The sequence below is a fragment of the Rhea americana genome, unplaced genomic scaffold, assembly GCF_003343005.1.
Source record: "Rhea americana isolate MKP2758 unplaced genomic scaffold, rheAme1 scaffold_115, whole genome shotgun sequence".
NCBI classification, from domain to species: Eukaryota; Metazoa; Chordata; class Aves; order Rheiformes; family Rheidae; genus Rhea; species Rhea americana.
The window spans coordinates 655731-678757 of record NW_028185206.1 but is presented as its reverse complement, the minus strand read 5'-3'; the positions used below and the strand labels follow the sequence as shown (position 1 = coordinate 678757).

The 23027-nt window shown below is 44.0% G+C and overlaps 1 protein-coding gene across 1 annotated transcript in view; it reads left to right on the top strand.

Annotated features, from left to right (window-relative positions):
• TRABD2A (TraB domain containing 2A) overlaps nt 1-23027 on the top strand; it is a 78726-nt gene that overhangs the window by 9091 nt on the left and 46608 nt on the right. The window lies entirely within an intron of this gene.

Below are 23027 nucleotides of genomic sequence, written 5' to 3'. Positions count from 1 at the left end.
AGGTTTATCCGGTAGGGATTTCCACAAATTAAGATAGGCTTTTGTGAAAGCATTTTTAGGTTTTAGCACTGACTATTAGTTAGTTACTAATTATTCTAGCACAAACGTTCATTTAGTGTCACACTGGGCAAACAGAAYGACCTCCATATTATCCTTGTGTTGGATGGGCCAGTCATGGCCTATCATAGTCCATTCTGAACTAATTATCCCAGGGAGCAGCGTGTCTTTCTGCATCTCTATGTCCAGTGGGACCACAARCAGGCATCAGTTTGCTTTCTGTGGTGGGATATCTTTGCTGCAGGGAGATGTTAGTTTGCACACGTGGCTGGAGATCCAAGTACTGTTGTCTAGTATCTCAGCATGCCCTTGCAGCCCAGGGTGGAAGAGCTGATGGCATTTGATCACATAGCTGGGAAGGTTTGGCTGATGCCTGGCCCTTTCCCCATGTACTAGAGCCTGTCATTGATGCAGTGATGTCCCCCCTGTGCTAGAGAAGTGAAGGAGCAGAAGGGGAGGTGCAGCTCAACAATGGCAGGGAGAGCAGATATTGGAGGTATCTCTACCCCTGCCAGCTTGGACTGGGGTACGTGACGAAGARCAAAGAGTGCATCACTTGTGCAATCCTTGATTGCAAGTGAGGCACCTGGTCTCCTCAGTCCCCTTCACTCACGGCTAGGCAGGCTTGTTCTCATCTTCTACCAAATTGTGTTGTGAATGCCATGTGCTCTCACACTCTTGGTCTTGGCCACAGCCACATGAGGAACAGGCTGGAAAGCCTCATCTCCTCTGCCTCTTATTTGGTTGACGCTTTATTAACACAACTGCCCTGTGTTTTAGCAACATCARAAAAGGGACTATGTGTTTCCTCTGCTGCATTACAAGATGGTGGTCAGGAGGCTGAAAAATASGAGCTGCAAATCACAGCCCACTTAGGCCTATACCACTGCTGCCACTCCATGCCTTCAACCAGCTGTATCCAAAGACAACAGCTGTCTCTGCTGGATTTTTGTTATTGTTGTTGTTTTCTAAATAGAATAAATCTCACATGAGCAGGGAAGCTGTGTGGGCAGGGGGCACAGGTGCGACATCCAGGTTTGTCCAGCCTTGTGACATTTACTGTGTGTCTTGGGAGCTCACAGACAGAGCCCAGCTGAGGGGGTCCAGGTAAGCAGAGCTAGAAGAGAAACTTAGCCGTTGTTGGGAAAATCATAGTTTATTTCTAACCTAGCTGTTGAGCAAGGCATAGCCCAAGCAGTTGTCMAGGAGGAGAAGTTGGATTTTAAGCCATTTTCTTGGTTGTTCTAAAACCTGACTTGTGAACTCTTACAGTTGGCAGTTCTGTAAATCTTTGATTTAAGGGCTTTCTCCTAACTGTTTGTTCAGGCAGTTGAGTTAATTATGTGTTTAATAAAAATCAAACAAAGACTTTGAAACAGGCTGTCTAAAAATCATTTCCTTTCCTATTGTGTGGCTATCTGGGAACCCCCAGTATTTGACTGCTTCCGTGTCTGCCTTTCAAGTGAGCAAACATACAGGGAACACTTATAAAACTCTCTTGGGGAATATGAGGACACAAAACCATAAAGGATGGTTTACAAGCAATGCTTACTGTTTTAGCAGAGTAACAGAGATCACTTAGCAGATGGGCAAATTTGGTGCTCTCAGTGTGTTTCTGTGCAAGGTGTGCTATGTCCTCTACTTGTGACCTACAGCTGTTTGTACTGTCCAGTGACAAGGACTCCCAGGCTACTTACGAGTAACGCGTTGTTATTAGCTAAGTCCTTTTCTCCATGCAGTGACCAGACAAGACCTTGCTGGAGGTGAGGGAATGTTATTGGAGGAGAATGTCTGGAGCAGTTTGTCTTTGATTACCTCCCTGGGGTTGCACAATCCCCAGTAACTGTAAAGAGCAAACAACCCCAAGGTACAAACTTCTCTAATGTCTATGTGGAAAAAAAATGGTTAGCACTCCCTGTCACACGGCTTTTATTTCTTTGGCTGTATTTGTTCTAATTTCCTCTTTATCTTTTGTTTTATGACTCTGTCTTATTTTACCTGCCAAATATCTCTGCTCTTGCTCAACTCAGGCTGGCTGCCCACACAGTCAGGCCATAAAAGTATCATTTCTATATGATGCATAATGATTTTATCCATGCAATATTTTTCTGCCTCCTAAATTGCTCTCTCTTGTTTCAAGAGCTATGTAACCTCTGGGAGTATGGAAAGATTAGTCTGTCTCCCCAGTTGGGCCGTGGTGTCTGTTTTCCTGTTTCATGCTGCTTCTATGCTAACTTTTCTTAGAGACTTTCTCCCATACTACGTTCTTTCATGCACAGTGCCTCTCTTGTTGCAATACTCTAAGAATGCAGATTTTGTTCACTGTGGTGTGAGGGCCCCTAGTACTTCAGCCTGCATTAGTACTCCAGCGTAAAGCYTTTCATAACTTTGCTGTTGGTTTCAGCTGTAGCAAACCTCCGTCTTGAAAATCGGTTTAGTATTGGCTCAGAAAATGAGCCTGGTCTTGTGTCTGCCCTGCTCATGGAACCAGGGCTTAAGCATATGAACATTGCCCATCGCTATTTCCCAGACGAGACTCTGGCCAGTCTGGCTTCTCCAAGACTGGGGCATTTGGTGAAAGACCCTCTCTATTAGGCATTCTTGCTCTGAGAATTTGTTTCTCGCAGTGCTTCCTTGTGTCCAGACCTTTCCAAAGAGTTGGTTCCTACCTGAGCATCAGGATAGGTGGCCATGTCTTCAAAAGTGTTTAACTTGTTGGCTGGCGATAGAAAGCAGGGAGCCMCTAAGGACTGATTTCTGAAATCTTGGCTTCAGCTCTGAGACTGACCACTTGAAAGTTATCTCTCTGGCACTTTTTTCTTTGGCACCACTTCCTCATTTAGTTGGTTGCAGACAGAAAATAAAGCAGAAGTTTCTAGGAGTGATCACTTTGCATTAATTAGGACCTGTTTCTCTCATTCTCTGCTCAAAATGGTAACCTGCTGCAAGCAACAAAGTGCTGAAATATTCGTACCTTTTTTGAAAGAGTTTACGTATCTTTCAAATTCTGGGCCCCAAATATGCTTTTGTTGGAGATGTAGACTACTGCATTGAAAATATAAGCCTTCTAACATGACAATAGGATTGCTTTTCTTGTTTGCTTCACATATCTCCCAATGTACAAAATCCACCCTTGATAGCCACAGGTATAAAAGCATCATTTGGGAGAAGTCCACATCTTCAGTCCACCAGTGGAAGGTAGGAAGTACCTGAGAAGCCAAGACATCCCTGCCTTTCTATGTGTGGAGGTGGGAGTTATTTGCTTTTATATCTTTTCATTATAAAGGAGTTATAGAAATAGTAGTGATGGCCTGGAAGTGAGCCTTAGCTTTTCCTTTTTTTCCTTTTTTTTTTTTTTTTTATTTAAAGCTTTTTTTTAAAAAAAAAAAAAAGAAAGAAAGAAAGGCAGGTGATTATGATGATAAGATATGAAATTGAGAGAACTGTCTCCCATTTTTGGAAAAGGAAGAGGGGATTTTTTCCCCCCTATACTTGGTTGATAAATTGTAATGTTTTCTCTAATTTCCAAGGTAATGAGGACAAATCTTGCAGTGTTTCCATTCATGAGATGCTGCTTCAGGATCACTTTTTATGATAACAGTTACAGAAGTACACCCCAAAAAGGAAGAGCAAGGAAGCATATATAGTGGGAGCTCCAGAAGAAGTAGCTTGTATCAAAGTTTGGAGCTAAGAGCAGTTGGATGGTAAGAATCTCTCGGTGGATCTGAGAGGGGACCACTCAACGCTGAACTCGAGAACAGGTTAGACAGGACATTATTTGCAGTAAGGTGATTTTATCTTCTACCCTGAGGGTGTAACTTAAAGATATATATATTTCAGTAACAACCCTCCTTCTTCAGCTGATGGGAACATCAGGCTTTTCTGCACATGAACTACGACTGAAACAACTGAACTGACCCTATTTGCATTTTTGGTTCTTGCTGTCTATGACCTAGATTTGTTTGTTTTGTTTTCAGTTTGTATACAGACAAACATGCAGCCTCTGTGTCTAGGTATCAGGGATGAGGGAAGAGATTGGATGGTGGGCACTAAAATAGCTAAGGTTTACATTTGTATTGCCATAATCAGAGTTTAATTAAGATGCTATTAACTACACGTGAGTTCAAGGTTCTTTCTCCCATGAATGTGAAAGGGGGATTCTCTTGCTGTCTGTTGTCTCTACATRCAGAAGGGTGGAGACTATTTTAAAAAGGACTCTGTGATAAGGCTTTGAAATCCCAAACTGCAGTTTGCACTGGTCACAAGCACTGTGAGAAGCTCTTTGTATTTGTACTCTGCACTGATGTTCACTAGCTGGATTTTCCCATTAAAAATACTGTTTTCTCAGCATATTACACAGTGGAAACAGAACTCATGAGGCAGTAAATGTAGCTGTCTCCGTTTGTACTCTCAGCTCCCAAAGACAGCCCTTTGCCTCTGGCTGGCTCCCAGTGTTATACCATGAGCATGCCAAGATATTTTCCTCTTTTCACAGTCAGCAAGGGCTGAGCTATGAGTTGTATGTGCTGCTCTGGGGAGCACTCATGTCTGGGCTTACCCTGATCTCTGACAAGGCAGCAGGAGGTTGCTGGGCCAGCTGGCAGACACATCCTCTGATATTTGGGATCCTCTGTTTCCGGGCCAGAGCATGGCTGCTCTAGAGGATTATAGCCCTGACAGAGTGGGCTGAGATGGGTCCTTCAGCAACTGAGGTGGGTCCAGAGACCACACAAAAGCTCTAGGCTGGAACTTTGTTTTATTAAGCAACTCAGTAAGGACTGTGGAGCAGGGATACTTTCTTGTTTTTGGGGTGGTGGGTGGGAAGGCAGTCCTATACCCTCGTGCTAAGCTCAGGTCAGGAGTTTTTCAGGTCTTGATGCAGAGCCCTACAGTAGTCAGCTGTGGTGTCCTTGATGCCATGGTTCAGTTTGTTGCCTAACACTGCGGGCCTGCTGCTTGTAGTAGGGCAGTAAATGCAAATTGTGGAGCAGTGCTTGCTGTGTTTTTCCCTCAAAAGGCAAGGCTACAACTACTCTGAACACACTGAAGGCAGACACTCTCAGAGCTGTGGAAAACAGCTTTCTTATCTTAAAAACTAGAGGGTCCTGCTACCACATCCAGTCCAGCAGCTGTGGGGCAGATTCATTTCAGCCCATAGTGGGATCTTGGTGTGTAAGCATCCAGCTTGGTTCCCACATCACAGCAATGGGATCCCACTCTCCCATGGCAGCAGTTCCAATGGTGGGGGGTTTGTTTTGTTTTGTTCTGTTTTTTTATTAACAAACCTAGTCACATTCAGAATAAGAATACAGTCTAACTTTAACAGAATACAAAACCTAACAAAAATCAAACAGCTGAAAGCTAAAGAACTTCTGCTATCAACTTTCTTGTACTTGTTTAGGTACATATTAACTGTGATCAGTTCACCCTTTAATGTTCCTTTTTGATAAACAAACCAGATAGAACTCCTTGACCCTTTCGCCGTAGGGCACATTTTCAACATATTAACCATCCTCTCAGCTCTTCATAGGCTTTCTCTAGTCTAGCAGCACCTGTCTTGAATCTGGAGCCCTGGGGACAGACTACAGCATATTGTGGTAGTCACACCTGTGCGCAGTGCAGTGGTAATGTCACCATTCTCATTTTCTCTGGTTTATGCAACCCAAGTTTTTCAATGGCTTTTTTGGACATAGTGGCCTTCTGAGAAGTCATGCTTGGGTGATTCAAAGTTCTTGTCAGTCTCAGTCCTTCCCAGGAGAGAGTGTTATCTCTGTTATTAGGTCCAGTGCCGGTCTCCTCAGCCACGATCAACTGCAAGGCAGCAAACAACCTGCATTTTAACAAGATATTATGCAGCGCCTCTGCTCTGTTCTAATAATTTTGCTCCCTTGACCTTTGTTTCATCTGCAGACTTCATTAGTGATGATATTTTTTTGCCCTCTGTGATGTTGATAAATACATTAAATACCATAAGGCAAAGCTTCCCCTTCAAAGCTCGCCAGTAGTTGCACGATTGTTTCTCGTTTGCTGTTACATTTTCAGGTCCATTGGCTACCTCTTTGATACGTCCTATGTTGATTTTGTATTTGTCTAAATTCTATTGCCATATGCTTGGATTAGTAAGGTAAATGCTATTGAGAAGTCTGTTCACTGATGCCATTGCCTTTACCATGTGAACTTGAAAGCTCATAAAAAGTTACCAGATTTTTTCACCAGGTATGGTTTCCATATATCCTTGCTGATGCACAATTTCTCTCTCCTCTAATCTTTATAGAGGCTTTTATTAGCTGTTTCATTAGAGAAAGGTTGATTGCAAATAGTAAAGGGAGGTGGAAAGTGAATTTTCAGGTATCTAGTGCTCTATCTGATCTAATGTGGAGAGGAAGCAGAGGGAACAATTATTCATTATTTTCCAGAACAGAGGAAGGAAGGTTACTCGATAAACTTATCAGGCAGCAGGCTCAGTAGGTCAATGTACATTCACACAACACTCAGTTCCAGTATAGCTCAATGCAGGATGTTTGGAGACTAGAAATGTGAACGGTTTGAAAAGCAATGAAATAGATTCTTGACAAGTGGTTACAACAGTGACCATCAGAAATGTCCCAAACATCACCTGTGGCTCAGGAAGCCTGGAAGCCTTTGACAGCGTGAAGTGAAGGATTGGTTTTGGGGAAGAATCACTTTGTGCCCTGCCATAAGCTGGAGATGAGACGTGAAGTGACAGTGTCTGTGGGGAGACAGGGGTTGGTCATTCTTTAATTTTCTGTTTCTGCTGAAAAACCCAGTCAGATCCAAACACAGTCCACCATGAGCCAGAAGGATTAGGGGTGCAGGTTGTCTGTCATTTGTTATTGTGGCCTTCATCACGTGCAGCTGCTGCAGCAAATGTTTGGTAACTAGTAGTTAGCAGTGCAGAAGTTTTCTGCAGGACATGTTTGCTCTTCTGCAAAAATCTTGCCACCCTCCTTGAATCATAGCGGTGAAGTACATAGTTTCATGATCTGTCCATGGTGCGTTTGCACAAAACCAAAACATTACTACGTCAGCTTCTCCTAGAGGGGTGGCTAAGGTGAGCAGCTGAAGCAAAGAGATTCGACCCCAGCAGATGCTGAGCTGGGTGGAGTGTGCTGGCCCCACGCCCTGCTAGGTGCCCCATGCTGGACTCGCTTGGTGTATTTCAGACAGCTGGGCTGTGCTGGGCGAACCTGCGGCCCCTCTCTGCTGCAGAGCAGTTCTCTCCTTCCTTCCTGTCACCTGCAAAGGGGACTGCCTCTGTAGGCATCAGGATGCCAATTACAGGCTCAGTTTACTCACTGGGAGTAGGAGGTGACCTTGGAAACTGAGGAATACGTCAGTTGATCTAAACTTGTCAATATCTCTCTAGAGTTCTCAGAAATTCTTATTTCCCTTCTTCCCTCCTTTTCAGGAGCCTTAATCATATCTCTGTTGAGCATGTAGAGGTCAAATTTGAACAGACAAGCACTTGGGGAGCAGCTGGCGATGCAATCTGAAAACAGTGAGAGGCTTATGTGGGGATCCATGCAACTCAAATCCAATCCTGTCGATTAAAACCGAATATGTAACAATATTTAGGTCTGTAGTTCATTGTAATCACATACAACTCTGTAAGGGAGATTTAGGTGACAGGCCTTGTACACTTCTCACAGTCTCCTTATGCCACTCTAACAAGATTAGCAGGATTGCTAGGTTTGGACAGAACTTGAATTAATCTTGGCAAAAGATACACTATTTCAGACTTGACTTACATGAAGCATCTGGCAAAGGCATTAAGGGAACCTTCCAGTGAAGAATATTTTCTAAATGGCAGTTTTTATGTATTTTTCTGTTAACCTATTTTGCTTTCTGAGCATGGTTCATTCTGCACAGACTGCATCATCAGTGCACTCTGTTCTACAAGCCTGATTTTCATCATATTTAATCGAACCATCAGTTTCTTTGTGAGTCATATTAGTTCTTTGTATCATTTACAAGCATGCTCCCTCTCATCCCTGCAAACAACAGCACATCAGAAAAATGTTTTCATATCTTTTCAAACCATCAGGCTATCAAGCTCAAATCAGCTGGGTTTGTGAGTTGTGCAACAAATTTGGTTGATTCCGTGGTAAATAAATCAGTGCTACTGGGTGCTACCTTATCCAGAGAGCAAGCCTCATCCAGCAGATGTTCTTCTCTCACGACAGTAAGAGCTGAGGTGCTTGCTTTACCTGTGGTGTCTAGCAGTGAGGTTTTGTCACCTGGAGGACCTGAGGCCCATTCAAGACCATGTGGAGTAGCTGCAAAGAGACACTCCCCTGAGATATGTGGCTGAGGGCAAGGGCACCCTGCCATCCTGAAGAAATGGCCTTTGGCCACTTTTGGGGATGTTGGATGGCATAAGCTGTCCCACCTGTCCACAGAGGAGCTGCGTTGCCTGATCTGCACAGCTCAGCTGAGCAAGAAGTCTGTTTCCAGCCTGTCTTGGAGCCATTACCACTGACATGTAGGGGAAGGTAGTGCAGAACTGCACCATTTCAGCTCCCTGGCTTTGCTTGTGCAGGTCTTCCTGTGGGCATCCTGCTGGCATCTTGCAGAGCTGACTGCAGGGCTGGAGGAAGTGTCTTGCCTTCTTCTGGGGGCAGATTGTACGAATTATACCAGAAGCTCTACACCAGCAGGAGGTCTGCAGCCCTGCAGTGCTGTGCTAAGGATGTCCCAGGGCAGGGTGTTGATGAGGTCCCTAGTACTAATATTACAAACTCAGATTGCTCAGCTTCAGTGACTTCAGGTGGAAGCCTGATCTTTGCTGGGAGTGCTGGATTAGTGATGCAGAGATTTTCACTTCCGAGAAAATTTGAACTTTGTTCTGAACATTGTCTCAAGCATTTGCCCTCCTGTGCATGTGAAAATCTGTCATCAGACCACAGTCATACATTGAGTGCGGGTTCCCTGGCATACCTGAAGAAACAAGGTGGGAGATAAGTCTTGTCTTTGCTTGGGCTTCTGCTCCGGATGTGAGGAGCTCAGGTGCTCATAACCTCTGGCATCATCCTACAGTTCTATATTTCCATCTCACTCGCAGAAGGGCATGTAAGTTGTCATAGAAGGCACTGGTAATGCAGACAAAAGCAGCTTAGCTTTCCACAGCTGCACAAGATCAGCACAAAACTAATTCCCCCATATCTTTCACGAGACACTTGGAGAAGTGGAGCTCAGAAGAGGTTTRGCACTGTGGTTGCTGGTGTGTTTGACCTGGTCTATCTCAGCAGCAAAGACTTGCCCTTAGCCACTCCTAGAGAGGTAGAGGTTTGCTGCCAACGATATGAGCTTGTTTTGGTGCTCTTACCCTTTTCTAGCTGAAGCCTCATATTCTGCTGGGAGTTTGCAGCTGTTTGCCCACCTGTATGTATCAGTTAACACAGACAGTGTGATAACCCAAGCCCCTAATTCCTCTGCAGCTTTTTGAGAGATGGATTGAAGCCCTGCCACTGTGGATATATCTGGTAAAATGGCAACTGAGTATTTGTAAGTCTGAGATTTCTTCATTCAAGTAGTTGCAGACATCCTGAGATGAAGTATGTTTCTATCCTCCTTAGGACCATGGTAGGAGCCTGCCAGAGAGGTAGTACCTTTTGGTCTTCCTCTACTCCTCTTTCCAGTATGTTAAAGACAAAAAGAGATCTTCTGCTTGCTACCTTACCTATGCAGCAGGAAGGGCAGGAGCAAAATACCCTTACTCACAGTCAAGATATCTGAGTGCCAGAGTGAGGACTTACCTTCTACCAATCAAGAGGTGGTAGTTCCTTCTAAAGCAGTCATACAGTGAGAACATGTTAGAACACTTGCTAGGTAATTTGATCACAACTTTCAGCCCTGTGTGAATTTATAGGCCTGTTTATTAAAATAAATCAGAAATTGTTACAACTGGAGTCTGGTGGGATAAGCTGCATGGCTGGAATGTTTAAAAATAAAGAAGCCACATCTGTGCTTTCTAGAAAGGATAAAATGGAGAAAGAAGAGAGGATGACATTGCATTTCATTTTATTGGTTGTGAAGCTGTTAGTAAGCCAGAAGGCCTGCAAAGCTCAAGGTTGTAATTGATAAACAACTATGGCATAGAGGACAGGTGAACTTGTCAGCGGTATTGCACAAGGTTCAGGTGAGTGGCTCCTTAAGTTTCTACCAGAAAAAAAAAAAAAAAAAAAAAAGAATAATTGCACTTCCTTTTGGGCATTTCAAGTGAGTTTTTACAGCACTGGAAGAAACCTTCCCTTGAGGTTCTATAAAGCATAGGTGAGTAACACTGTACCTAAAAGGTATCACAGTTGGCTTGGAGCAATGCAGTTTCAGACCTTATCCAGGTTAATAAAAATGAATTGGTCACAGAACTATAAAGGATGTTTGCTTAGGTATGAGTAATCATGACTGAACTTAACTTGCTATGTGAAAAGTCCCAACCAATAATATGTATGACTGGTGCTTTAAAAGGCCCAATTTCCCCAAGCTCAAAATAATTATAGACCAAATCTAGTGGGAGGAAAAACTGAAGMATAAAAATGTGAATGATAATTGGGAGTTGTTCGAGAATTCTTTATTAGATCCCAAAGAAACCACAGTCTTGCATTTGCAAAGATACTTTCTTTAGTTAAAAAAGCTGTTTTGGTTAACAAAGGAGATGAAAGCAGCAATAAAAAAAACCAAAATATAATGAATGGAAAAATAGAGGAAGTGACATGGCCAAGTAATCTGAAAGAAAATTCAGACAATTGATGAGAGAACTGAAAAGTACCAATGAAAACCTCTGGGCAGTGGGTTTGGAACAATAAGAAGGGTTTCTTTAAATGTAGCCGGGATTCAGTAAATCCTAGCAGTGGTACAGGCTCTATTCTGAACAGGGTTGCAAAATTGTTGCTTATGCAATAGAAAAGACAGAAATAACCAGTAACTATTTCTTGGTATTTGGAAAGAAGAAGACTTGGTCTAAAGGAATATTTTCTGTTTCAGTAGAAAATTACTTCCAGTAATTAGGGAAAATGTTAAATGTCAGTGTTTTTAAATGTACAAAACTGGTTAACTTACAGTCAAGACCACCTAAAGGATAATCCAAGGAGCTCTCTGAATCATTAATATAGGCGCTTGAAGAATTCCAGCAGAGTAAAGGAAAAGCCACTGTATCAGCATTATTCTGGGACAATGAGTGGGTGCTTCTCAGGCCAACCAAACTTCAATTTGCTGAAGGCTTGAAAAGCGTGAGAGGCATCATGGTTGGCAAAGAGTTGAAAAGAAGACAGTATAATGGCAAGCAATTTCCCTTGTGTGGGAAACATAAGCCTTGTCAGACACATGTGATTCTGCCTTTTGATAAGAACTTGACTTTGGCTGATTTAAGTAGTTGTGTTTGTGTGTATCCATCACTATAAGGGCTTCTGACTTTGTTCAAGGTGATACTCTGATTTAAGAGCAGACACTATACACAAGTGGCATTGCCTATTGTAGGTGGCTTAGAAACAGGGAAAATGATCATTCTCATAAATTAGCAGCAAACAGAAAATCATTGTCCAGCAGGAAGGAGTGAAGTTGGAAGTTGTTCCTGAAGGTGTCAGTTCCTGGCCCTGCATTACCCAGTGGCATAAGTGTTAGTGGTATAAATGAAAATATTAAATAATTGTTTGCACAAACATGGAGGTGATAGAGAAGTTGGAGGAGAGCTAAATGATAATAGATCAATTGTCCCTGAGTTGAGGCAACTAGAAAGCTGGACTCTAATGCTGCTAAATGCAAGGTCTTAGATCTAGGAGCAAAGCATGCCAGTTAAGCTAGCAGGAGTACAGGTCATATTGGGAATGCATCGTCTCTGCAGACAATGTGGGCGATAACTAGTTAGCATGACTGTTTAGTGCCATCCTGCAGCTGAGAAAGAGAAAACTCAATTATGAGAAGAGTGAGCAGTGGGAGCAGCAGAGAACTGTGCTAGAGAGCTCAGTGCAGGAATGCTCAGCTTAGTCCTGGTGGCAGCACTTCAGTGTGTGTTAAACAAATGGAGGAAAATTGATATGGGTTCTGAAGAGCTTATTTGTATAGCAGGAGAGTAGAGAAACTTGATCTACAAAGTTTATTGTAGAGAAACTGAGACGTCATTTAATTAATGTTCTCGGGTATCTGTCTGAGGAAGAGGAACATTGCAGCAAAACTCCAAAGTCCAATGGCCTCGTTGCTGAGGATTTGCACTATCAGACTAGAAAAGAGCACTGATTTTTCATGAAGGCAATTAGCCAGCTGAGCAACTTTCCTTAGGACCTGGTGGAATTGCCGTCCTTCAGGCTTTAAATCACCACTGAATAGCTCTCTGAAAAGTAATTTTTTCTCAAACAGAAAAGATTGCTAGGTAGAGTTCAAGGACTGCTGATTCATACACAGAATCAATGTACATTTTGTTCTCTCTTATAAAATACTAATTTCGGGCATTCGGACACCTACAATTAAGGTTAGACAAGCTGTTTGAAGCAGCTTCCAGATTTTTGTGCTTTTTGTAGTTCTTTATTATTCAGGTTGAAGCTTGATAAGTTTGTTGTCAGTGACAGTGTGACTTTCTTTATACTGATCTGCAAACAGCTTACGATTTGTGACAATGAAAGTGGAAAGGAAATGATTATGGAATGGAGGTACAGGGGTCATTGTAGACCAAAGCGATGTGCCTTCTGCCACGCATGTCCTGCAAATAGGCTGAGGTTTTAGCAGCCTTGAAACAACAAGGAAGCACTCAGAAGTGAGTGTTGCTGGGCTGAAGCACATGTGCTGAGGCCAGAAGAGCCACCCCTGAGGCACCTGTAGAGCCGCATGGGTGCTCACAGCAAGGTGTGGTGTATTCCCATCATGTTCACAAAAACCCTTGCCATCCGTTACTTTGGGGGCTTGGGTTTTGGCAAGTGACTGCAGCCCTTTTCCCCTTGCCTCTGTGGACTTAACATTGGTTTGTGCCACCACTGCAAGAAGTACCAGGTAGGAGAAAAATGATTTTAAAAGCATTTCTGTTGTCAGATCCCCTTTAGAATCACAGCATGGGTAAAGCTGGAAGGGACCTCTGGAGATCATCTAGTCCAACCTCCCCACTCAGCAGGGTCACCTAGAGCATGTTAGACAAGGTTGCATCCAGGCGGACCTTGAATATCTCCAGAGAAGGAGACTCCACAACCTCTCTGGGCAACCTGTTTCAGTGCTCCGTCACTCTCACAGGGAAGAAATTCCTCTTCACATTCAGGCAGAACTTCCTGTGGTTCAGTTTCTGCCCATTGCCTCTTGCCCTGCCACATGGGACAACTGAAAAGAGTTTGTCCCTGTCCCCTTGACACCCTCCCTTCAGGTACTTGTACACATTGATAAGATCCCCCCTCAGTCTTCTCTTCCCCAGGCAGAGGAGGCCCAGCTCTCACAGCCGTTCCTCATAGGGCAGGTGCTCCAGCCCTCTGATCATCTTCGTAGCCCTATGCTGGACTCTCTCCAGTAGCTCCATGTCTCTCTTGTACTGGGGAGACCACAACTGGATGCAGTACTCAAGATGTGGCCTCACCAGGGCTGAGGCAGCAGCAGGATCACCTCCCTCGACCTGCTGGCAACGCTGTTCCTAATGCACCCCAGGAGACCATTGGCCTTCCTGGTCACAAGGGTACATTGCTGGCTCTTAGTGAACTTGTCATCCACCAGCACTCCCAGGTCCTTCTCTGCAGAGCTGATTTCCAGCAGCTCAGCCGCCAGCCTGTTCTAGTGCATGTAGTTATTCCTCTGCAGGTGCAGGACCCTGCACTTGGCCTTGTCAAACCTCAGGAGGTTCCTCTCCACCCAACTTTCCAGCCTCTCCAGGCCTTTCTGAAGGGCAGCACAGCCCTCTGGTGTGTCAGCCACTCCTCCCAGCTTGGTATCATCAGCAAACTTGCTGAGGAGGTACTCCGTCCCCTCTTCCAGGTCACTGATGAAAAGGTTGAACAGGATGGGAGCCAGTACTGAGCCCTGGGGGACTTCACTAACCACAAGCCTCCAGTTAGACTCCACACCTCTGATGACAACCCTCTGAGGGGCTTTCAGCCAGTTCTCAATCCACCTCACAGTCCACTCATCTAACCCACACTTCCTGAGCTTATCTAGGAGGATGTTATGGGAGAGTGTGTCCAAAGCCTTGCTGAAATCAAGCTACCCAACATCCACTGCTCTCCCCTCATCTGACCAGCCAGTCATTCCATTATAGAAGGCTCATGGACATTTAGTCCCAGGATCATAGACATTTAGTCCCAGGATATCCTGGAATTCAAAACACTTTCTTGGATGCTCTTGTGAAGAGGGCCTGATTTGGCTCCTGATGGAATATCTTGTGGTAGTTACCAGGATAGCTACAGCTGCAGGTAGACCGGGATCTGTACAAGTGAAAAACTGAGGCACGAGTGGTACTGAAAATAGCAGGAGCCACACCTGTAATTCAAAGTGCCTGGCAAAGCTACAGCATGTCTACACAGTAGCACTGTAGTGATTCCCTTGGGAGTAATCCAATTTCCTTTACCTAAAATTTGGTTGTTATTTTAGGTTAGGATAGTTTGACTTCAGAATTAAAATTTCCATGTTATACTCTTCAGTCTGCCCTGAGTCCTGGGCAACTAGCTGAAGCAAGGACTTTGAGCTCATTACTGCCATTAAAAAAACGTTTCTGAAATGTCATTGTGGTACCACTATTATGGCATGGATAGCTGGGGATGTTTCCCCTATCCTCTACTTGTTCTGTGAGGGTTAGAAACTTGGCCAAGTGTGCTGTCTTGCTCAGGCAGTTCTCAAACTAGCAAAGTTTCAGACCATTATGGTGTTTTGAAGACTTGCCTTGGACATACCCATTTCTCTGTCACTGTGGATTAGGGAAGGCAGGTCACCTGCATTGTCCCTGGATTGTCCCTGTGCCTGCTAGAATGTAATGTTTTCGTAACTTCCAGTAGCTGTGAGCTCTTGAGGGAAGTCCTTTGTAAAACACATTATTTTCTTTTTCCAGTGCCACTGGCTATCATGTGTGCACATCCAGCAGCAGCTAAGCAAACATCTAAAATCTACAAGATTTTTTTTCCTGGCTGCTCAGGAACCTAAGTGCATCAAAGGCTGTGTGCTGCTGTAGCTCTGACTGTGGGAGAAGAGAAACCGAGGTGTTTCCAGACACTGGAAGAGGCACATAAGGTCCATATTTGCTGCTTCTACTTATCCCCTTGCCAGTGATGTTGCTCCAAAAGGATTTATCCTGAAGGCTTTCTGCTAAGCTAGGCCCTGGTGCCTGTGCTTTAGGAGAGTGTGTGTGCAGGACTGTGTGCTGGAGCAAAGAAGGCTTCCAGGCAAACGTTTGTGGTGGTCTCCTGAGTTGGGATTCCACATGCTGCATGCCTTTCTGTTTTTGCACTTCAGGTACGGCTGCAGAGCTCTTGTGAGAATGTTTGTCCAAGGTTGTAGAAAATGGTCAAAAGGCTGTAGAGCTGGTTGTTGGTTTATGGTGTTAGATTTTCCTAAATGAAGGGATTCACCATGTGATGTAGAGCAAGAGCAGTGGATCCACATTGTGGTCTCTAAGCCTCTAGGGATGTGACTGGCTCAGAAAACATGTTGACAAAGGAGTTTTGCATTTCTCTAGCAGTCCCTGGAGTGACCTGTGCAGCCAGACAGAAGGTGCTTTGGAGGCCTTCTAGATTTTGCAGGAAGCTACCTTAGGTACAGTGGCATTGCCATTTTCCCCCTCTGCAGCGTGCGTTGGTAAGGCTCAGAGCTTGACAGAGAGCTCCCTCTGTGGACTAATGCAGCTCTGGAGTGGAGCTGTCTATGAGCCTGTGGACCAAAAGGTGGCCAAGGGTGAAGCAAGTAGACCATGGAGATCACAAAGGTACTTATATTCTTGCCTCATCTTAAATCATTTTGTTAAGAGTCAGTTGTCATTCTTTAATGCAAAGCCTGTTGAGTCAGGAAGGCTACTCCTACAGGCACGAGTGGATTTCAGCTTCAGTCTTGTTAAACTGGCATAATCCTAGGGATAGATTCTGTCATTAGACTTCTTTATACAAACATGAGGCCCTCAGGCTTTCAGGTAGTGACCTCTTTCTAGAAAACATAGCTTGTGCACATTGCATTTATAGCTCTAAAATTGCACTTCTGTACAGATGGTGGGGATGAGTCTCACTTCTTATGTCTACACACTGCTTTCCTTGAGACATGCCCTAGCCAGGTGAAGCATCAATTCTCCATAGCCAACAAATTTCCATAGCCAACAAATTACCATAGTGCAATGTTGCAGGGCATTACTGTCATAGTCATGTGCTAGCACCTTAGTCACACTGGCTTACACACTAAAAACTGTTAGGTAGGTCAAATGCTCAGAGCCTACAAATGATCATAATCTATTAGTTTTATTAGAAACATAGCAGTTTGTCACATTGTTTTTTTTCTAGGTTTTTATATGGGCACTTGTGTCTACAGTGCCTGAATTTTGAATGGGGATGGATGAATGTGTTTCACGGGCTAGAATCAGCCCAAATGATCTCAAATCACTGGAGTGCACTTGGAGTGACTCGTCTGTCTCCTGACATTACAAATCAATCAACATTCCCCTGCTTTCCCTAAAACTTTACTAATGCTCCTAGTTGATGTAGTCCAAAGACTAACTTTAAAAATCCTAACTTTAGAAAAGCACTCTAAATATTCTACGTTCTCTTGGCTTGGGTTTGCACTCTCCCCTCCAAGTATAAATGTGGTCTAGAGGAGACTTTGCAATTGATGAAGAAGCTAAATCTTATCATGCACTTACATGATCATATTTACAGTAACAGACCCCAAGGCATGCATGCTGTTTGTGGTGAGAAGATGGGAGAGGGAAGGAGATGGGAATTTGAGTAATTCCTAGCTCTTTGCCTTGGGCTGTGATTCTGCTCTTCTTCCCGCATCCAAGGCCAGGCTTCTTAGAAACATTCAGCCAAGTCCTGCTGCTGTCACTTTCCCTCTGCTTCTGAACAGCATGGGCATCAAGAGATTTCACTTCTGTTCCTTTTTATGGTGAGCAGAGAGGGTTTTTTTTATGGTGAGCAGAGAGAGGTTGTTAAAATACCAGGCTCGTGCCCATTTTTGGAGTAAGCACAAGGGGGCAGAACGAGAACTGAGTTTTAAATGCATTCATGCCTGACTCCTTTTTTTTTTTCAGTTTTAATATTGTATTTGGCTAGAGTTTTTTCTTTTTCTTTTTTCCTGGAATATGTAGACATACTTATTCCCAAGACAATTACATAGGTCTAATGAGAACCCAGCATAGTTCTTGAGGAATAGCACTTTGTAAGCACTTTGGTCTTCACCAGGACTCATATTTAAAAACAAAGACAACTGTTAACAAGAAAACATTCCAGGATTGCCAGGTCACAGGCATCTGCTCCATGGTAACATTACTACTAGTGCCAAGATGCTTTAGCTTTGTGCAAGAGCTCCACAGACCTCCGAAGCACTGATGTCCATCAGAGGTTTCCTTGAGCCTCAGACCTGAGCAGACGTGAATTCCCTGGTGAGTGGTGGAGAGCTGAGGCAGCAGGTTTCCCTGCCATGCTCTTGCCTGCTGTGTGTGTACACCACATAGTTATCTTCTGRCAATCAAGAGGACTGAGAATCAAAACCAGATTCCTGACAGTCTGACTGCCTGCCCCTGACTAGGTAGGGTAGGGTAGGAAGGGACAGTAAAGGTGGTTAGGAGAATGGCCTCAAAATTACATTCTTGGCCTGACTCATACCTCTGCGTACTCTGCAGGTTACCACAGCCAGAGCTGCAGAGAGGCAGTCCAGCAAGGAGGATATCACTTGAGTTTCCCCTCAATGACAACCCCTAGGAACCTAAAAAGGAATGCTCTGCTGTCCAGCTGGGAAATGGAGGGCAGAGAATGAGAAGGTAAAGCCTGGGGTCACCAAGGCATGTGGTATAGACAAACCAGGCTGTCCCACAGAGGATTCAAGAGCTGTTGGGACCCTGTCTCCCAGAGTCTGCAAGGGCAGGAGCTGCACAGACACCTCTTGATTTCTACCTACTAAAGGGAGCACAAATAACCTGCCCCAAGGTTGAGAGCAAGACAGTAAAACATAACTTGTCCCAAGGCAGTTGCTCCAGCATTGCTATGTTCCCTCCTCAGCTGAGGTTCCTGCTTTCTCTGCTCACCTACCTTTCTCTAAGATTTCCACAATGAAGTTGTCCACATTGTTTTTGTGTCTGAGAAGACCACAGTAAGACTTGTGTTCTCAGTATCAGTTAGGAGCCTGTCTATATGCTTTTGGCAAAGAGCCACCCGTGGCAGGAAGAGGAGCACTGCTGAGCTATGAATTCCTCTTCAGCCCTAGGACCTCATCTTGTGAGTGCCTGCCACTAAACTGTTGGAGTGTGTCTCCTTCAGCGTTGCTGGTATGATCAAATTCCAATTTTTCTGTTTCTGCTGCTTCTTAATCAAGCTGCTTAACCCTAGAAACTGGCCAATTCGTCATCTGAGGTCTATCCCAGGTTTCGTAATGGAAACCTGGAGACCCACCAATATTTGAGCTTTCACCTTTGGAATTTTGAGTTTTATGTGGGCCTTTTAACAGCCTGCAGATAACTTTTTCAGTTTCTAATTGCACTTGCCTAGCCAAGATTTCTTCCTCTATCTCCTTCAGCCCCTAGAGGAAAGTAATAACAGATTAATCCACCGATAACATCAACCTTATCTTAGCCACAGAAGGTTCCAACAAAGATTTTTATTGTTGGACTCTTACAGCTAACAGTTAATGCTGCTGGAAAAGCATCTCTCTAAAAACTACGCAGCTTTTAATGGAGGTAGAAACTGTACTTGCCTCAGACTGATTTAGGTATATTCAAAGAAGCAGACTCTTATCTTTGCTATGATTTCTAATAAGAGTTGCAGGGGAATATTGAGGTACCATTTTGTTGCCAAGATACTGACAGGAATAAAAATCAGGTAAGATCTCTAGGTCACAGATAGTGGTCTCTGAAGCCAACACATTTGTCAGCTAAGCTCATGCCAGGAAGCTAATCTTATTTTCAGTCACAAGCATTTTATTTATTGAGGAGCAGAGTTCTGGGAGAAAATAGCTCCATCCTAACATGAGTCTTAACAGTAAAGGGATTGTTGAGTGCGCTTAAAAACTGCACAGCATAAACAGCAATGGGAGGAAAGGTGGTGAAATGGTTGATGCAGGAACAGAGAAGGCAGAAGTCAAATTGCTGAGAGACAGAGGCTGCTGAACATGACAGGTATTACAAAGCTATCAGGTAAGTGAGACAGTATGTGGGAAAAATAATGTAAGAGACCAGTTCCCAYGTTTGGCACCTCTGCTCTCCCCACTACCTTTCCAGTCTCCAGGCTAGGCCAGTGGCAATTATTTGGCATGTCCTGTAGGTTTCTGGTTGATGTTAAGTGTTCACATTTYAAACTTATCCACACACACCACTTCTGTCTTATTTTTTTTCAAGCAATACGTAGCCTTGCAGAATTTGGCTCTAAGGCCTTTCAAGCTAGCTGGTCTTGGCTTACTCCAGGTTCTGCCACTGAAATGTTGCAGAGCTAGAGGTGAGTCACCTCTCTGTATTGTGCTGTGCATTATCTGTCTGATGGACTGGCAACTAGAGAAAGCAATGCTTATATACAGAATTAAAGATACGGAGGAAAGTTTGAGATCAGTGTTCGATGTGGTCCTTCAGCCATCATATATGTTCCTGAGGGTTTCCAAATGTCTAGGTCTTTTGAGGGACCCTGGGAAGTCTCACAACTTGTCATAGCATAACAGTGAGGACAACATGGAGCTTAGCTAGCCAGTGGATCCCTGTCCTAATCTGTAAGAAAGGTAGGGACTTGTTAGGCTTAGTGCCTCAAGAGAGGGGTGTATTGGGGAGACACAGTACAGTTTTGGTGATGAGAGACAGGGATGAGGCATGCTAGAGAAACAGATACAGGTGTATCCTGTTATAGTTGGTATTTTGAATGCTGTTGAAGTGTGCAAAAAAAAGAGAATCCTCTTACTGTATAGTTGGTGAATGTCTTCATCCCCTTTTCATTCTCTTGCTTTGTGCCTGAAACACAGATTTCTTCTTTCAGCTGTCCTTGCTTGTCCTTGCAGCCTGCTACGCTGTGGATTCTGCTTGTCTTAGGGCCAGCTTCATGTTCTACCTAATCTGACATAGCAGCAGGCTGAGGAGAGTCTATCTTTGCTCCCCAAACTGGTTCCCGCTTCCTCCTTTGCATTGGGTGAGTCAGTCTGGTRTGCTGATCTAAGGGAACATTATTCCTTGTGAGTGGGATTAGTTTTCAGCTGTATCAGCTAATCGAACGTATTGGCCCTGTGGCCATGTGATGTCTCAGCTTTAGTGCAAGTGAAGGGAAAATGTGAGCCCTTCCTTCCTAGCTCAGGTGCTAAGAGTTAAATGTACCATGGAACTATACTCACATGTTGGTCTCCATTACAAGTTATTCTGTGGTCTAGAAGGGSTGAAACACAGAAAGGATACAAGTCCAAATTCATGTTTTCCTGCTGCCTTCAGTGCTGGCTGGTATCTTCACACTGCCTGCAAGGTTCAGCAGCTGTGAGTAGTGARAAAGTCTCATCTACACTCTTGATTCATCAGACTGGTGAGTTGGACAGGGAGTATTTGCAACATCAAAATGTATAACATGACAAATTTTATTGATTTTATGGTCAGTCCAGTGAATAGCAAAATATGACATTCTTGTTCAGACAGTGAACATACTAGTGGTCAATGTCCCAGCTAAGAGCGACTCTTCAGCAACAGCTTTGAGTTAACTGCTTAAATATAAAAATCACTAGTCATGGTTCTAGTGAGATTTAACCCGATGGATACTTGGGGAAAGGGCATAAGAATTAGTGCATGTATAAATTTTCTCTCCCTGCATTATCTCCCAGCTTCTGCCTATCAGAGGCTTACGGCCTTCCTGAGCTACAGGTACACTATTACTGAAGGATGGTGAATGCATGACAGCTCTTCTGCAGAACTCGTCTAGCACAGAAAAGATGCTGCTGTTTTACCAGCCAGGACGAGAACAGCTCAAGACAGAAACGTGTCTTGGAGCTACTTAAGAAAGCTGTCCCATGGTTTGAAGGTACATGTTTTGTACCTCCATATACTGCATATCTTAGACAAAAGAGAATTCCTGAGAGGAGGTTGCATGCAGATCGCATGTGGTCCTAGCACCCAATTGTGGAATGAGGCATACACTGGACTTGTAGTCCTTGCTGGCTTGTCACTCCSAAATCTACGGACTGGATTGCTCAGAAACCCTTGTACTCATCCAGCCTCATTTTAGTACTCTTGTGAAGAGCTACATTTAAATGGTATAAAACCAGAGAAGGGTTCAGTGATGACAGAAAAAGCATGAGGAAAGCAGCAAAAAAATGCCGTCAGGAGCAAGGAAGGAAGAAGGAAATGAGAGAAAGAGCTAGAGCTACTCTTTCAACAATGAATGTTAATATAGATCATCATGTCTTCCAGGAGAGCACYAGGGCTGAGCCCTTCATATGTTGTGTCTGTTGAGCTTTCAAACTGGAAGTGTAAACCCTAGAGAAGTGAGAGAGCAGCCCAAGAAGGGATAGACAGATTTGGACCTGTATCTGTCAGGGAAGGGTTTCCAACCAGCSAATCTCCAGTCTTCTTTCTAATGTGATTTTTATGGATGCTGCTCTGGACCTGCTGATAAATAGGATTGTCAGCTGAAAGAGTTGAAAGCATGTCAGTCAGGCCAGATGAAATAAATAGATAAATATTGACTTTTTTAAAAAACTTCTTCCAGGGTTTGGATCATGTAAGGTCATTGTTTTCTAGCTTTTACTTTGCTCCCTGCATGCAAACAGCCTAACTTTTCACTAAGCAGGTGGGGTTCAATGTGGTGGCACTAGAACAGCTAGTAGGCTTTGAACTGCCAACAGTGGGAGAGCTGGTAGCACAGCTGACATACCCTGGCTGACATCTTGTTCTGGTCTGGGAGCAGAGGAGAACTGAATGAGACGCAATCCAGTAAATAAATGAATCAGAGTGCAACAAATACCATTGGATAATCTGTGCCTGGTATTTAGCTCCTTGAAACACATTCAGAGGAATGGCACGCTGGAGTGTTCCTGTTTGACTGTCGGCTTATGATTTGGGCCCTGTACAGCAAAACAGCATGTTTTGCAAGTACCCTAACTTTGTAATTTGCATCCTGCCTTGAAAAGAGAAGAGCATAGAGCAACACTACTGTTGCAGGCCTCGGGTAAGTTAAGAGGGAGAGTATGGATCAGGTGCCCCAAACATCAGTTGCATGTGTCAGGACACAAGCTTGCTTGATCTCTTCTCTCTTATCTCTCTGTGTGTTTTTGGTTCCCTGGAGTGATTAGTTTTGACACATACCAGAGAATTCCCACAAGACACAAATGAAAGGAGACTGAGCCCAGAGGGTCTGTACTTGGACTCCAAGCAGAGCCCTCAAGAGAAGGTCAAGAGTAGAGCCAGGTTTTGATAGTCAAAAGAAGGGAATGAGATCCTCGCTTGTAAGTCATGGCTAGAGGTAAAATGCTGCAGACAGGTCCTGTGGCCATAAGGGAGGCAGATGGTGCAGTGCTAGCGCTGACTTCCATATATTTTGTTCAGGATGACAGCGTGGTGTCCACCACATCTCGCCCACACCTGTTTCCAGGGCCAGCTGTGGCTGCAGTATAATCCTTCAGGGGCAGTTCTGTAGTGAGCTTTGCCCTGGTTTGTTGTAAGGATTTGAGGTGTGTTCACCTCTACCAGAAGATTTCTCAGAAAATTAATGAATCTTCAGTTTGAAGAAAATCTGTCAAATGTAGTCTTGATAATAGTTTTTAAGAGACCATTTTTTAGGGCTGTTTCTGTTTCTTTGTTTTTTGGCAAAGACCTTTTCTTTTCTTTTTTTTTTCTTTTTTTTTTTTTT